Below are 14,796 nucleotides of genomic sequence, written 5' to 3'. Positions count from 1 at the left end.
ATCTGTGTATTAATTGATGCAGGCTGAGAAGTGGCTGGCCCCATTGCAATGAAAGTATAATAGCGATTGATCAGAAGCAATAATTTCCTCTCTAAAATACACGTTGCGGAGTTGGAGCTGAAGGTGGATTCACTCTGGAGCATCCACGATGCTGAGAATGACGTGAGTATCACGTGTAGCGAGTTGGTCTTACCGCAGGAGAAGGGTCCACAGCCAGCGAGGGAATGGAAGACCAGCAGGAAGAGTAGTGCAAGGAAGGTAGTGCAGGGTTCCCCTGTGGTCATCCCACTGCAAAACAGATACACTGCTTTGAGTGCTGTTGAGGGGGATGACTCATCAGGAGTGGGCAGCAGCAGCCAAGTTCATGGCACCGTGGCTGGCTCTGTTGCACAGGAGGGCAGGAAAAAGAGTGGGCGAGCGATAGTGATAGGGGATTCAATTGTAAGGGGAATAGATAGGCGTTTCTGCGGCCGCAACCGAGACTCCAGGATGGTATGTTGCCTCCCTGGTGCAAGGGTCAAGGATGTCTCGGAGCGGGTGCAGGACATTCTAAAAAGGGAGGGAGAACAGCCAGTTGTCGTGGTGCACGTTGGTACCAATGACATAGGTAAAAAAAGGGATGAGTTCCTACGAAATGAATTTAAGGAGCTAGGAGCTAAATTAAAAAGTAGGACCTCAAAAGTAGTAATCTCGGGATTGCTACCAGTGCCACGTGCTAGTCAGAGTAGGAATCGCAGGATAGCACAGATGAATACGTGGCTTGAGCAATGGTGCAGCAGGGAGGGATTCAAATTCCTGGGGCATTGGAACCGGTTCTGGGGGAGGTGGGACCAGTACAATCCGGACGGTCTGCACCTGGGCAGAATCGGAACCAATGTCCTCGGGGGAGTGTTTGCTAGTGCTGTTGGGGAGGAGTTAAACTAATATGGCAGGGGGATGGGAACCAATGCAGGGAGATAGAGGGAAACAAAAAGGAGGCAAAAACAAAAGACAGAAAGGAGATGAGGAAAAGTGGAGGGCAGAGAAACCCAAGGCAAAGAACAAAAAGGGCCATTGTACAGCAAAATTCTAAAAGGACAGAGGGTGTTAAAAAAACAAGCCTGAAGGCTTTGTGTCTTAATGCAAGGAGTATCCGCAATAAGGTGGATGAATTAACTGTGCAAATAGATGTTAACAAATATGATGTGATTGGGATTACGGAGACGTGGCTCCAGGATGAGCAGGGCTGGGAACTCAACATCCAGGGGTATTCAACATTCAGGAAGGATAGAATAAAAGGAAAAGGAGGTGGGGTAGCATTGCTGGTTAAGGAGGAGATTAAGGCAATAGTTAGGAAGGACATTAGCTTGGATGATGTGGAATCTATATGGGTAGAGCTGCAGAACACCAAAGGGCAAAAAACGTTAGTGGGAGTTGTGTACAGACCTCCAAACAGTAGTAGTGATGTTGGGGAGGGCATCAAACAGGAAATTAGGGGTGCGTGCAATAAAGGTACAGCAGTTATAATGGGTGACTTTAATATGCACATGGATTGGGCTAACCAAACTGGAAGCAATACGGTGGAGGAGGATTTTCTGGAGTGCATAAGGGATGGTTTTTTAGACCAATATGTCGAGGAACCAACTAGGGGGGAGGCCATCTTAGACTGGGTGTTATGTAATGAGAAAGGATTAATTAGCAATCTCGTTGTGCGAGGCCCCTTGGGGAAGAGTGACCATAATATGGTGGAATTCTGCATTAGGATGGAGAATGAAACAGTTAATTCAGAGACCATGGTCCAGAACTTAAAGAAGGCTAACTTTGAAGGTATGAGGCGTGAATTGGCTGAGATGGATTGGCGAATGATACTTAAGGGGTTGACTGTGGATGGGCAATGGCAGACATTTAGAGACCGCATGGATGAACTACAACAATTGTACATTCCTGTCTGGCATAGAAATAAAAAAGGGAAGGTGGCTCAACCGTGGCTATCAAGGGAAATCAGGGATAGTATCAAAGCCAAGGAAGTGGCATACAAATTGGCCAGAAATAGCAGCGAACCTGGGGACTGGGAGAAATTTAGAACTCAGCAGAGGAGGACAAAGGGTTTGATTAGGGCAGGGAAAATGGAGTATGAGAAGAAGCTTGCAGGGAACATTAAGACGGATTGCAAAAGTTTCTATAGATATGTAAAGAGAAAAAGGTTAGTAAAGACAAACGTAGGTCCCCTGCAGTCAGAATCAGGGGAAGTCATAACGGGGAACAAAGAAATGGCGGACCAATTGAACAAGTACTTTGGTTCGGTATTCACGAAGGAGGACACGAACAACCTTCCGGTTATAAAAGGGGTCGGGGGGTCTAGTAAGGAGGAGGAACTGAGGGAAATCCTTATTAGCCGGGAAATTGTGTTGGGGAAATTGATGGGATTGAAGGCCGATAAATCCCCAGGGCCTGATGGACTGCATCCCAGAGTACTTAAGGAGGTGGCCTTGGAAATAGTGGATGCGTTGACAGTCATTTTCCAACATTCCATTGACTCTGGATCAGTTCCTATGGAGTGGAGGGTAGCCAATGTAACCCCACTTTTTAAAAAAGGAGGGAGAGAGAAAACAGGGAATTATAGACCGGTCAGCCTGACATCGGTAGTGGGTAAAATGATGGAATCAATTATTAAGGATGTCATAGCAGTGCATTTGGAAAGAGGTGACATGATAGGTCCAAGTCAGCATGGATTTGTGAAAGGGAAATCATGCTTGACAAATCTTCTGGAATTTTTTGAGGATGTTTCCAGTAGAGTGGATAAGGGAGAACCAGTTGATGTGGTATATTTGGACTTTCAGAAGGCGTTCGACAAGGTCCCACACAAGAGATTGATGTGCAAAGTTAGAGCACATGGGATTGGGGGTAGTGTACTGACATGGATTGAGAACTGGTTGTCAGACAGGAAGCAAAGAGTAGGAGTAAATGGGTACTTTTCAGAATGGCAGGCAGTGACTAGTGGGGTACCGCAAGGTTCTGTGCTGGGGCCCCAGCTGTTTACACTGTACATTAATGATTTAGATGAGGGGATTAAATGTAGTATCTCCAAATTTGCGGATGACACTAAGTTGGGTGGCAGTGTGAGCTGCGAGGAGGATGCTGTGAGGCTGCAGAGCGACTTGGATAGGTTAGGTGAGTGGGCAAATGCATGGCAGATGAAGTATAATGTGGATAAATGTGAGGTTATCCACTTTGGTGGTAAAAACAGAGAGACAGACTATTATCTGAATGGTGACAGATTAGGAAAAGGGGAGGTGCAAAGAGACCTGGGTGTCATGGTACATCAGTCATTGAAGGTTGGCATGCAGGTGCAGCAGGCGGTTAAGAAAGCAAATGGCATGTTGGCCTTCATAGCAAGGGGATTTGAGTACAGGGGCAGGGAGGTGTTGCTACAGTTGTACAGGGCATTGGTGAGGCCACACCTGGAGTATTGTGTACAGTTTTGGTCTCCTAACCTGAGGAAGGACATTCTTGCTATTGAGGGAGTGCAGCGAAGGTTCACCAGACTGATTCCCGGGATGGCGGGACTGACCTATCAAGAAAGACTGGATCAACTGGGCTTGTATTCACGAGTTCAGAAGAATGAGAGGGGACCTCATAGAAACATATAAAATTCTGACGGGGTTAGACAGGTTAGATGCAGGAAGAATGTTCCCAATGTTGGGGAAGTCCAGAACCAGGGGTCACAGTCTAAGGATAAGGGGTAAGCCATTTAGGACCGAGATGCGGAGGAACTTCTTCACCCAGAGAGTGGTGAACCTGTGGAATTCTCTACCACAGAAAGTTGTTGAGGCCAATTCACTAAATATATTCAAAAAGGAGTTAGATGAGGTCCTTACTGCTAGGGGGATCAAGGGGTATGGCGAGAAAGCAGGAATGGGGTACTGAAGTTGAATGTTCAGCCATGAACTCATTGAATGGCGGTGCAGGCTAGAAGGGCCGAATGGCCTACTCCTGCACCTATTTTCTATGTTTCTATGTTTCTACAGTAAACCCCCAATAGTCCAGAGTCTGAAAATATGTCTGTTGAGATGGTCACTTCACCTGAGAAGAACTCCAGAGTTAATGCAAACTCCCCCGAAGTTGAAGCAGCCTTATGAATGAAGTGACCTGCGATTTAAAAAATGGCAGCCACATTGCTGGCTTTAGTTCAGAACAGTTCCACATTTTCTGGGTGGTTTTTTGGGTGAGCAATATTGTGGGCGATATGTGTGCGAGGTGGTGAAAGTGATGCTGGGCGATCTTCTGGGCGTTCGTTTTGCCAAATGCGGTCTTTACGACAAAAGAAAATGGGCAGGCAGTATTATTGAATCTTGGTGTTAATTCCATGTGGAAAGTAACACTGGGCGATATTATGGCCGTTGATTTCGCCCATTCTGATGATTCCGACCAAAAAAAGTGGACGGGCGGTATTATTTTTTCCCAGCATTAAGCACATGGGGAAAGTAACGCTTGGCGATAAGTTTCAGAAAAATGCCCGTCAGTTTCCATTTTGTGGCTAAATGGGCGATATATGGGCGTCATACGTCATTTCAGAGTAAAATGGACATTAGGTGGGCATTAAGCATGCAAAAAACTTGGAAAATCTAACCCATAGTCTCTAATAGGCCCTACCTTTTCTTTAGCTACCCTCTTACTCTTAATGTATTTCTAGAACATCTTGGGGTTTTCCTTAATTTTACTAGCCAAGAATTTTTCATGTTCTCTCTTAGCATTTCTAATATCATTTTTAATTTTGCCTCTTAACTTTCTATATTCCTCTAAAGATTAAATAGTATTTAGCCATTGATATATGACATAAGCATCCCTCTAGAATTATTATTCGCACCCTGTTTCTTTAAGGACGCATGTTTGGCCTGAGCCCTCTGGATCTCCTCCTTGAATTCCTCCCACTGTTCCAACACTGATTTACCCACAAGTAGCTGTTTCCAGTCCACTGTGGCCAAATCACTCCTTAACTTAGCAAAATTAGCTTTTCCCCAATTCGGTACTTTTATTCCAGGCCTATCCTTGTCCTTATCCATAACCAACTTGAATCTGTCTGAATTATGGTCACTGGCACCCAAATCCTCTCCCACTACTGCCCCTTCAACCTGTCCAGCTTCATTCCCCAAAACGAAATCCAAAACCGCCTCTTCTCGTGTTGGACTTGCTACATTCTGACTAAAAAAGTTCTCTTGAATGCATTTCAAGAATTCCACACCCTCGATACCTTTCACACTATTTGTCCCAATCAATATTCGGATAGTTAAAATCCCCTACTATTACTACGCAATGGTTTTTAGACTTCACAGCAATTTGCCTACATATTTGCTCCTCTATCTCCCTCCCACTGTTTGGAGGTCTATAATACACGCCCTTTTTTAATTTTTAATTCGGCCCATATGACCTAATTTGATGATCCCTCTAACATAGCATCTCTCCTCACTGCTGTAATAGTTGCTTTAATCAGTACCACAACGCCACCCCCGCCCCCCCCCCCAATCACCTTTTTAACCCCTGTCTGCCTTGTCTAAAACTCCTGTAACCAGTAATATTGATCTGCCAAACCTGCTTATTGTCTTGGGTGTATTAAGAATCAACCAAGTATTGTGGGTCTGGAATCACAGAGGCTAGACCAGGTATGGGTGGTAGGGTCTCTTCCCTGAAGGAGATCTCAACAAATCATGCATTTATATAACACCATTAACATAAGAAAATGTCCCAAGGCATTTCACAGGAGTATAATCAGATAAGAATTGACACCAAGCTAAAGAAGGAGATATTAGGAAAGGTGACTAAATGCTTGGTCAAAGAAGTAGGTATTAAGAAGCATCTTAAAGAAGGAGAGGTGGAGAGGCGGAGAAGTTTAAGGAGGGAATTGCAGGACTTAGAGCATTAAGGGCTGAAGGTACAGCCACCTATGGTGGGGTAAGGGAGTGGGGATTGTAAAACTCGAGTTTTCTCAAAATTCAAAGATTCCCTCTCTGTGTGAAGAAACCCTAAGGAAGGATCATTTTGGACTCACTTAAAATGAACTTTGGGATTTTAAAAGATGCATGGGTCTGCAAGGGAAAAGGACTGCAAAAACCAGGGGAACATTAACCTCTGAAAAGGCCAGTTTTGGGTTTGGAGCTGTCTGGGATATTCGAGCTAAACAAATTGTCTGAGGAATTGTGAAAAACTCCAAAACTCTGCTCCCCAGGTGACATTAACATAGTAACAATTGACCCAGAGATAGCCAGCCATAGAAACATAGAAACATAGAAAATAGGTGCAGGAGCAGGCCATTCAGCCCTTCTAGCCTGCACCGCCATTCAATGAGTTCATGGCTGAACATGAAACTTCAGTACCCCCTTCCTGCTTTCTCGCCATAACCCTTGATCCCCCGAGTAGTAAGGACTTCATCTAACTCCCTTTTGAATATATTTAGTGAATTGGCCTCAACTACTTTCTGTGGTAGAGAATTCCACAGGTTCACCACTCACTGGGTGAAGAAGTTTCTCCTCATCTCGGTCCTAAATGGCTTACCCCTTATCCTCAGACTGTGACCCCTGGTTCTGGACCTCCCCAACATTGGGAACATTCTTTCTGCATCTAACCTGTCTAAACCCGTCAGAATTTTAAACGTTTCTATGAGGTCCCCTCTCATTCTTCTGAACTCCAGTGAATACAAGCCCAATTGATCCAATCTTTCTTGATAGGTCAGTCCCGCCATCCCGGGAATCAGTCTGGTGAACCTTCGCTGCACTCCCTCAATAGCAAGAATGTCCTTCCTCAAGTTAGGAGACCAAAACTGTACACAATACTCCAGGTGTGGCCTCACCAAGGCCCTGTACAACTGTAGCAACACCTCCCTGCCCCTGTATTCAAATCCCCTCGCTATGAAGGCCAACATGCCATTTGCTTTCTTAACCGCCTGCTGTACCTGCATGCCAACCTTCAATGACTGATGTACCATGACACCCAGGTCTCGTTGCACCTTCCCTTTTCCTAATCTGTCACCATTCAGATAATAGTCTGTCTCTCTGTTTTTACCACCAAAGTGGATAACCTCACATTTATCCACATTATACTTCATCTGCCATGCATTTGCCCACTCACCTAACCTATCCAAGTCACTCTGCAGCCTAATAGCATCCTCCTCGCAGCTCACACTGCCACCCAACTTAGTATCATCCGCAAATTTGGAGATACTGCATTTAATCCCCTCGTCTAAATCATTAATGTACAATGTAAACAGCTGGGGCCCCAGCACAGAACCTTGCGGCACTCCACTAGTCACTGCCTGCCATTCTGAAAAGTACCCGTTTACTCCTACTCTTTGCTTCCTGTCTGACAACCAGTTCTCAATCCACGTCAGCACACTACCCCCAATCCCATGTGCTTTAACTTTGCACATTAATCTCTTGTGTGGGACCTTGTCGAAAGCCTTCTGAAAGTCCAAATATACCACATCAACTGGTTCTCCTTTGTCCACTTTACTGGAAACATCCTCAAAAAATTCCAGAAGATTTGTCAAGCATGATTTCCCTTTCACAAATCCATGCTGACTTCGACCTATCATGTCACCATTTTCCAGATGCACTGCTATGACATCCTTAATAATTGATTCCATCATTTTACCCACTACTGAGGTCAGGCTGACCGGTCTATAATTCCCTGTTTTCTCTCTCCCTCCTTTTTTAAAAAGTGGGGTTACATTGGCTACCCTCCACTCCATAGGAACTGATCCAGAGTCAATGGAATGTTGGAAAATGACTGTCAATGCATCCGCTATTTCCAAGGCCACCTCCTTAAGTACTCTAGGATGCAGGCCATCAGGCCCTGGGGATTTATCGGCCTTCAATCCCATCAATTTCCCCAACACAATTTCCCGACTAATAAAGATTTCCCTCAGTTCCTCTTCCTTACTAGACCCTCTGACCCCTTTTATATCCGGAAGGTTGTTTGTATCCTCCTTAGTGAATACCGAACCAAAGTACTTGTTCAATTGATCCGCCATTTCTTTGTTCCCCGTTATGACTTCCCCTGATTCTGACTGCAGGGGACCTACGTTTGTCTTCACCAACCTTTTTCTCTTTACATACCTATAGAAACTTTTGCAATCCGCCTTAATGTTCCCTGCAAGCTTCTTCTCGTACTCCATTTTCCCTGTCCTAATCAAACCCTTTGTCCTCCTCTGCTGAGTTCTAAATTTCTCCCAGTCCCCAGGTTCACTGCTATTTCTGGCCAATTTGTATGCCACTTCCTTGGCTTTAATACTATCCCTGATTTCCCTAGATAGCCACGGTTGAGCCACCTTCCCCTTTTTATTTTTACGCCAGACAGGAATGTACAATTGTTGTACTTCATCCATGCGGTCTCTAAATGTCTGCCATTGCCCATCCACAGTCAACCCCCTAAGTATCATTCGCCAATCTATCCTAGCCAATTCACGCCTCATACCTTCAAAGTTACCCTTCTTTAAGTTCTGGACCATGGTCTCTGAAATTACTGTTTCATTCTCCATCCTAATGCAGAATTCCACCATATTATGGTCACTCTTCCCCAAGGGGCCTCGCACAATGAGATTGCTAATTAATCCTCTCTCATTACACAACACCCAGTCTAAGATGGCCTCCCCCCTAGTTGGTTCCTCAACATATTGGTCTAGAAAACCATCCCTTATGCACTCCAGGAAATCCTCCTCCACCGTATTGCTTCCAGTTTGGCTAGCCCAATCTATGTGCATATTAAAGTCACCCATTATAACTGCTACACCTTTATTGCATGCACCCCTAATTTCCTGTTTGATGCCCTCCCCAACATCCCTACTACTGTTTGGAGGTCTGTACACAACTCCTACTAACGTTTTTTGCCCTTTGGTGTTCTGCAGCTCTACCCATATAGATTCCACATCATCCAAGCTAATGTCTTTCCTAACTATTGCATTAATCTCCTCTTTAACCAGCAATGCTACCCCACCTCCTTTTCCTTTTATTCTATCCTTCCTGAATGTTGAATACCCCTGAATGTTGAGTTCCCAGCCCTGATCATCCTGGAGCCACGTCTCCGTAATCCCAATCACATCATATTTGTTAACATCTATTTGCACAATTAATTCATCCACCTTATTGCGGATACTCCTTGCATTAAGACACAAAGCCTTCAGGCTTGTTTTATTAACACCCTTTGTCCTTTTAGAATTTTGCTGTACAGTGGCCCTTTTTGTTCTTTGCCTTGGGTTTCTCTGCCCTACACTTTTCCTCATCTCCTTTCTGTCTTTTGCTTTTGGCTCCTTTTTGTTTCCCTCTGTCTCCCTGCATTGGTTCCCATCCCCCTGCCATATTAGTTTAAATCCTCCCCAACAGCACTAGCAAACACTCCCCCTAGGACATTGGTTCCAGTCCTGCCCAGGTGCAGACCGTCCGGTTTGTACTGGTCCCACCTCCCCCAGAACCGGTCCCAATGCCCCAGGAATTTGAATCCCTCCCTGCTGCACCACTGCTCAAGCCACGTATTCATCTGCGCTATCCTGCGATTCCTACTCTGACTATCACGTGGCACTGGTAGCAATCCCGAGATTACTACTTTTGAGGTCCTACTTTTTAATTTAGCTCCTAGCTCCTTAAATTCGTTTCGTAGGACCTCATCCCTTTTTTTGCCTATGTCGTTGGTACCAATGTGCACCATGACAACTGGCTGTTCTCCCTCCCATTTCAGAATGTCCTGCACCCGCTCCGAGACATCCTTGACCCTTGCACCAGGGAGGCAACATACCATCCTGGAGTCTCGGTTGCGGCCGCAGAAACGCCTATCTATTCCCCTCACAATTGAATCCCCTATCACTATCGCTCTCCCACTCTTTTTCTTGCCCTCCTGTGCAGCAGAGCCAGCCACGGTGCCATGAACTTGGCTGCTGCTGCCCTCCCCTGATGAGTCATTCCCCTCAACAGTACCCAAAGCGGTGTATCTGTTTTGCAGGGGGATGACCGCAGGGGACCCCTGCACTACCTTCCTTGCTCTACTCTTCCTGTTGGTCTTCCATTCCCTATCTGGCTGTGGACCCTTTCCCTGCGGTAAGACCAACTCACTACACGTGATACTCACGTCATTCTCAGCATCGTGGATGCTCCAGAGTGAATCCACCCTCAGCTCCAATTCCGCAACGCGGACCGTCAGGAGCTGGAGGCGGATACACTTCTCACACACGTAGTCGTCAGGGACACCGGAAGCGTCCCTGAGTTCCCACATGGTACAGGAGGAGCATAACACCCGACCGAGCTCTCCTGCCATGACTTAACCCTTAGATACACTTAAACTGGTAATAACAATGTTAAAAGTTACTGACCAATATAAGAAGAAAAAGAAAAACTACTCACCAATCACCAGCCAATCACTTACCCCCTAGGCTGTGACGTCACCTTTGTTTTTTTGCCTTCTCCCTGTAGCTGCACCGGTACGCCTCTCGCCGACCCCGGACTCGCGCTGCTCCGAGCTCCCGCCTCCTCGACTGACTGCTCGACTCCCGCTGGCCTTTATAGGCCTCTCGCCGACCCCGGACTCGCGCTGCTCCGAGCTCCCGCCTCCTCGACTGACTGCTCGACTCCCGCTGGCCTTTATAGGCCTCTCGCCGACCCCGGACTCGCGCTGCTCCGAGCTCCCGCCTCCTCGACTGACTGCTCGACTCCCGCTGGCCTTTATAGGCCTCTCGCCGACCCCGGACTCGCGCTGCTCCGAGCTCCCGCCTCCTCGACTGACTGCTCGACTCCCGCTGGCCTTTATAGGCCTCTCGCCGACCCCGGACTCGCGCTGCTCCGAGCTCCCGCCTCCTCGACTGACTGCTCGACTCCCGCTGGCCTTTATAGGCCTCTCGCCGACCCCGGACTCGCGCTGCTCCGAGCTCCCGCCTCCTCGACTGACTGCTCGACTCCCGCTGGCCTTTATAGGCCTCTCGCCGACCCTGGACTCGCGCTGCTCCGAGCTCCCGCCTCCTCGACTGACTGCTCGACTCCCGCTGGCCTTTATAGGCCTCTCGCCGACCCCGGACTCGCGCTGCTCCGAGCTCCCGCCTCCTCGACTGACTGCTCGACTCCCGCTGGCCTTTATAGGCCTCTCGCCGACCCTGGACTCGCGCTGCTCCGAGCTCCCGCCTCCTCTAAGCATGAAACCCATCCAGCACATGCATAATGTTAATCGCCTATCCGGCCTGCATGGAAAACCCAGGCCTAGGCAGACAACGTAAACACCAAAAAATAATTTGTACAATCGCAACTCGAATTCAACCGATCGACACATCTTAAACAAGTTACCGTTAACGAGCCTGCCAAAATCCAAAAAAGAATTAGCAAGCCTGCCAAAACTAAGACAAAGAATCGGGTTTGATTTGGTGCGCAGATTACAAAGGCTCTCAAAGTATAATTGAGGCCCTGTTTTATGGGTTAGTCAGCCTTCTAAGGAGCTCGCTACGCAGCCTTCTCGAGCCTTCTGAGCCTTGGCGCCTTCGGCCTCGACAGCACTCCTGGGTTACACTGCTCTGCCATTGGAGAAGAAAGAAGAACATCATAAAAAGGCAGAGAAAAGCAGTTCCCAGTGACTTCGGATATCACCAACTCATCGCGGCAACAAACCGACCACAGCCAACGTGGTAACATCGAACCATCATGATCGACAAATCCTAAGGAAGAAACTGCTCGAGAAGAAACCAAAGATTCGAAAGTGTTCCACTCTACAATCTATTCCTGGCTTACAATGGGTGAAACATTACCTAAAGTAACCCAAAGCCCTACTCCTACAAGAAGAAAGTGGGTACTCACCCTATAAATCCAATACGCGCCCGACCGCCTCAGCGGACACCACCCAAATGAAGACTACGCAGTAAGAAGTCTTCCACGACGTTCAGCAAGCAGAACCTACAGAGTCCAGCGAACCCTGAAATCGCGAACCACCGCTAACTGTGAATAAGAGGATTGGTGCCTTATCCCTGTTGCCTTAGTGTTTAACCTAGTCAGAGTTTAGGTATTGGGAGGTGGGAGGTGTATTACTTTCTATAACCCTTTTGCATGTCTAAGAAAGTGTTCCTTATTCTAGAGATTGTAAGTTTTGACAGTGTATTTTCTTTTCTAAATAAAATCAAAGTTTCTTGCACCAAAACCAGTTGTCTCTTGCACTTTGTCACATCTCCAAATAAATCCAAAGTCTAGAACCCAGGGAGTGGGAGCAAGTCGAACCGCTCAGAAGGTCAGAAGTGAACCTGACCCCCACACCACCCCCTACAGGATGCACAAGAGACCAGCGTTGGAGTAACACTGGAGGGTTGTGAGGCTGGAGGAGGTTACAGTGCTAGGGAGGGGCAAGGCCATGGACGGACTTGAAAACAAGAATGAGAATTTTTAAATTGTGGCCTGGCTGGTCTAGGAGCCAATGTGGGTCAGCAAGCACATGTGTGATGGATGAATGGGACTGGATGCGGGTCAGAATATGGGCAGTAGAGTTTTAGATGAGCCCAAGTTTATGGAGGGTGCAAGATGGAAGGCATTAAATGGAGAGCATTAGAATATTCAAGTCTGGAGGTAACAAAGGCTTGGATGAAGGTTTCAGCAACAGATAAGCTTAGACAGGGGCAAAGACGAGCAATATTACTGAGGTGGAAGTAGGCAGTCTTGGTGATAGAGAGGATTATGGTGTTGGAAGACCAGCTGAGGGTCAAATAGGATGCCAAGGTTGCAAACTGGTTCACCTCGAGACAGTGGCCAGAGAGGGAAATGGAATTGATGGCGAGGAACAGAATTTGTAGTGACAATCAAAGACAATGGCTTCAGTCTTTTCAAAGTTTAATTGGAGGAAATGGCAGCTATCCAGGACTGGATATCAGTCAAGCAGTCTAACAACACAGGAGTGACGGGGTCAAACGAGGTGTGCTGAGTAGAGCTGGGTGTTGTCAGTGTACATGTGGACTTGATGCCATGTCTTTGGATAATGTCACCGAGGGGCAGCATGTCGAAGAGAAATAGGAGGTGGTCAAGTATAGGTCCTTGGACGTCTCAAGAGGTAATAAGGAAGAAAGAGAAGCCAGAGCAGGATATTCTCTGGCTATGACTGGCTAGATAAGAGCGGAACCAGGCAACGACAGTCTCACTTAACCGGGCAAGGAAAAGAGGCGTTAGAGAAGGATGTTGTGGTCAACTGTATCAATGGCTGCAAACAGGTCGAGAAGGATGAGGAGGGATAGTCACAGTCATTTGTGACTTTGATTGGGGCTGTTTCAGTGCTGTGGCAGGGGTAAAAAGCTGATTGGAGAGGTTCAAGCATTGAGTTGTGGGAAAGATGGGCACTTTGGAGAGGAAAGGGAGGTTGGAGATGGGCACTAGTTTGCAAGGACAGAAAGGTCATAGGTGCTTTTTTTGAGGAAGGGGTTGATGATGGCAGATATAAAAGGGAGGAGGACAGTACCTGAGCAGAGGAAACCATTTATTATATCAGCTAGCAAGGGGGCCAAGAAATCAAGTTGGATGGTCAGCAGTTAGTGGGAATGGGGTCAAGAGAGCAGGAGATGGATCACATGAACAAAATGAGTCAGAGAGGCCGTTAGAGGAAGATGGAGAGAAACTAGAGAAAGATGTGCGTTCATGGCCTGAGCAGGGCAGAATCTTAGGGGAAGCATGACTTGGTGGGCAGGGGTAATTGAGGGAAGCAGCAGAGGCAGCTGAACAGATGGCAAAGAAGTTCATTAAATCTTTGCACTTGTTATTGAAGGTGAAGGTGGAGGCAGCAGGATTCAAGGGTTTAAGACAGTTGGTAGTGGAGGAAAGAAACTGAGAGTTATCTTTGCTCTCTAGAATGATGTAGTAATTGGCAGTTTTGGCAGAGAAGAGCAGGGCTTAATCGTGCTGGATGTGATTCAGCCAGATCTGGCGATGTGTGTGTTAGAGATTAAGATTGATCGATATTAAAATCATTCATTTATACTAAGTTCCAATTCCATATTAACCTCTATAGTTGAAAACCTGGAATTCTGCAAATGGTTAACAGTATGATTTCTGCACCCCTTGGGCGTAAGGGACTGAAGAAGAGGGCCGTACCAGGGGGAATGACCAAGGTGAGAGAAAGTGAGGGCTTTACAATGGAACAGGGCACCAAAGATGGAGGTGAGTGTATGAATAAGTATATTGATAGCTGCAGAGGTGCCGTGGTGAAAGGAGGGCTAAAGTCTAGACAGTTGGGAGTTTGAAAGTGCCATTGTAAATGACTTGGGGGAAATGTTCTTTCCTGGGGCAGATGCCAAAGGAAGAGTGGTTGGAAGGGACAGGGGGGATGTGAGAGAAGTGATCAGTGATGGCGTTGTCTGTGATTGAGACAATGGAGGGGCCATGTAAGATGGCCATAAAATGGTTTGGAGAGTTGAGATGGAGGGATAGGTTAAGAGAGGACAGGAAAATGAACCGGCTTGGTTTTTAATACCATCGAACAGCTTTATGTCATTGTTTCTATTGCCAGATGTATTGAATTCAATTCTCACATCTTGCTATGGTGGAATTTGAACTCACAATCTCTGGGTTATTCATCTAGTCCAACCACTAAGCTACTATAACCAACAAGACGAACAACACTGATTAATTATCCTCAACTAAAGGAAATGTGTCCCGTCTTTTGCAGAGAACAGCAAATATGAATTTGTGGCCAAAATTCATTCTCCCACACAACATTTCTCATCTCAGCTAGGTCATCAGTGATAGCTGCCCACCCCACCCCCGCTTGAAGTTGAGTTGGCTGCTCTTGCAACAGCTAAGGAGTCAAACAGAGGAGAGGCCCGAGAGC

This window comes from Pristiophorus japonicus, chromosome 5, assembly GCF_044704955.1.
Source record: "Pristiophorus japonicus isolate sPriJap1 chromosome 5, sPriJap1.hap1, whole genome shotgun sequence".
NCBI classification, from domain to species: Eukaryota; Metazoa; Chordata; class Chondrichthyes; family Pristiophoridae; genus Pristiophorus; species Pristiophorus japonicus.
The sequence above is the reverse complement of the archived record's forward strand: the minus strand, read 5'-3'. Positions refer to the sequence as shown.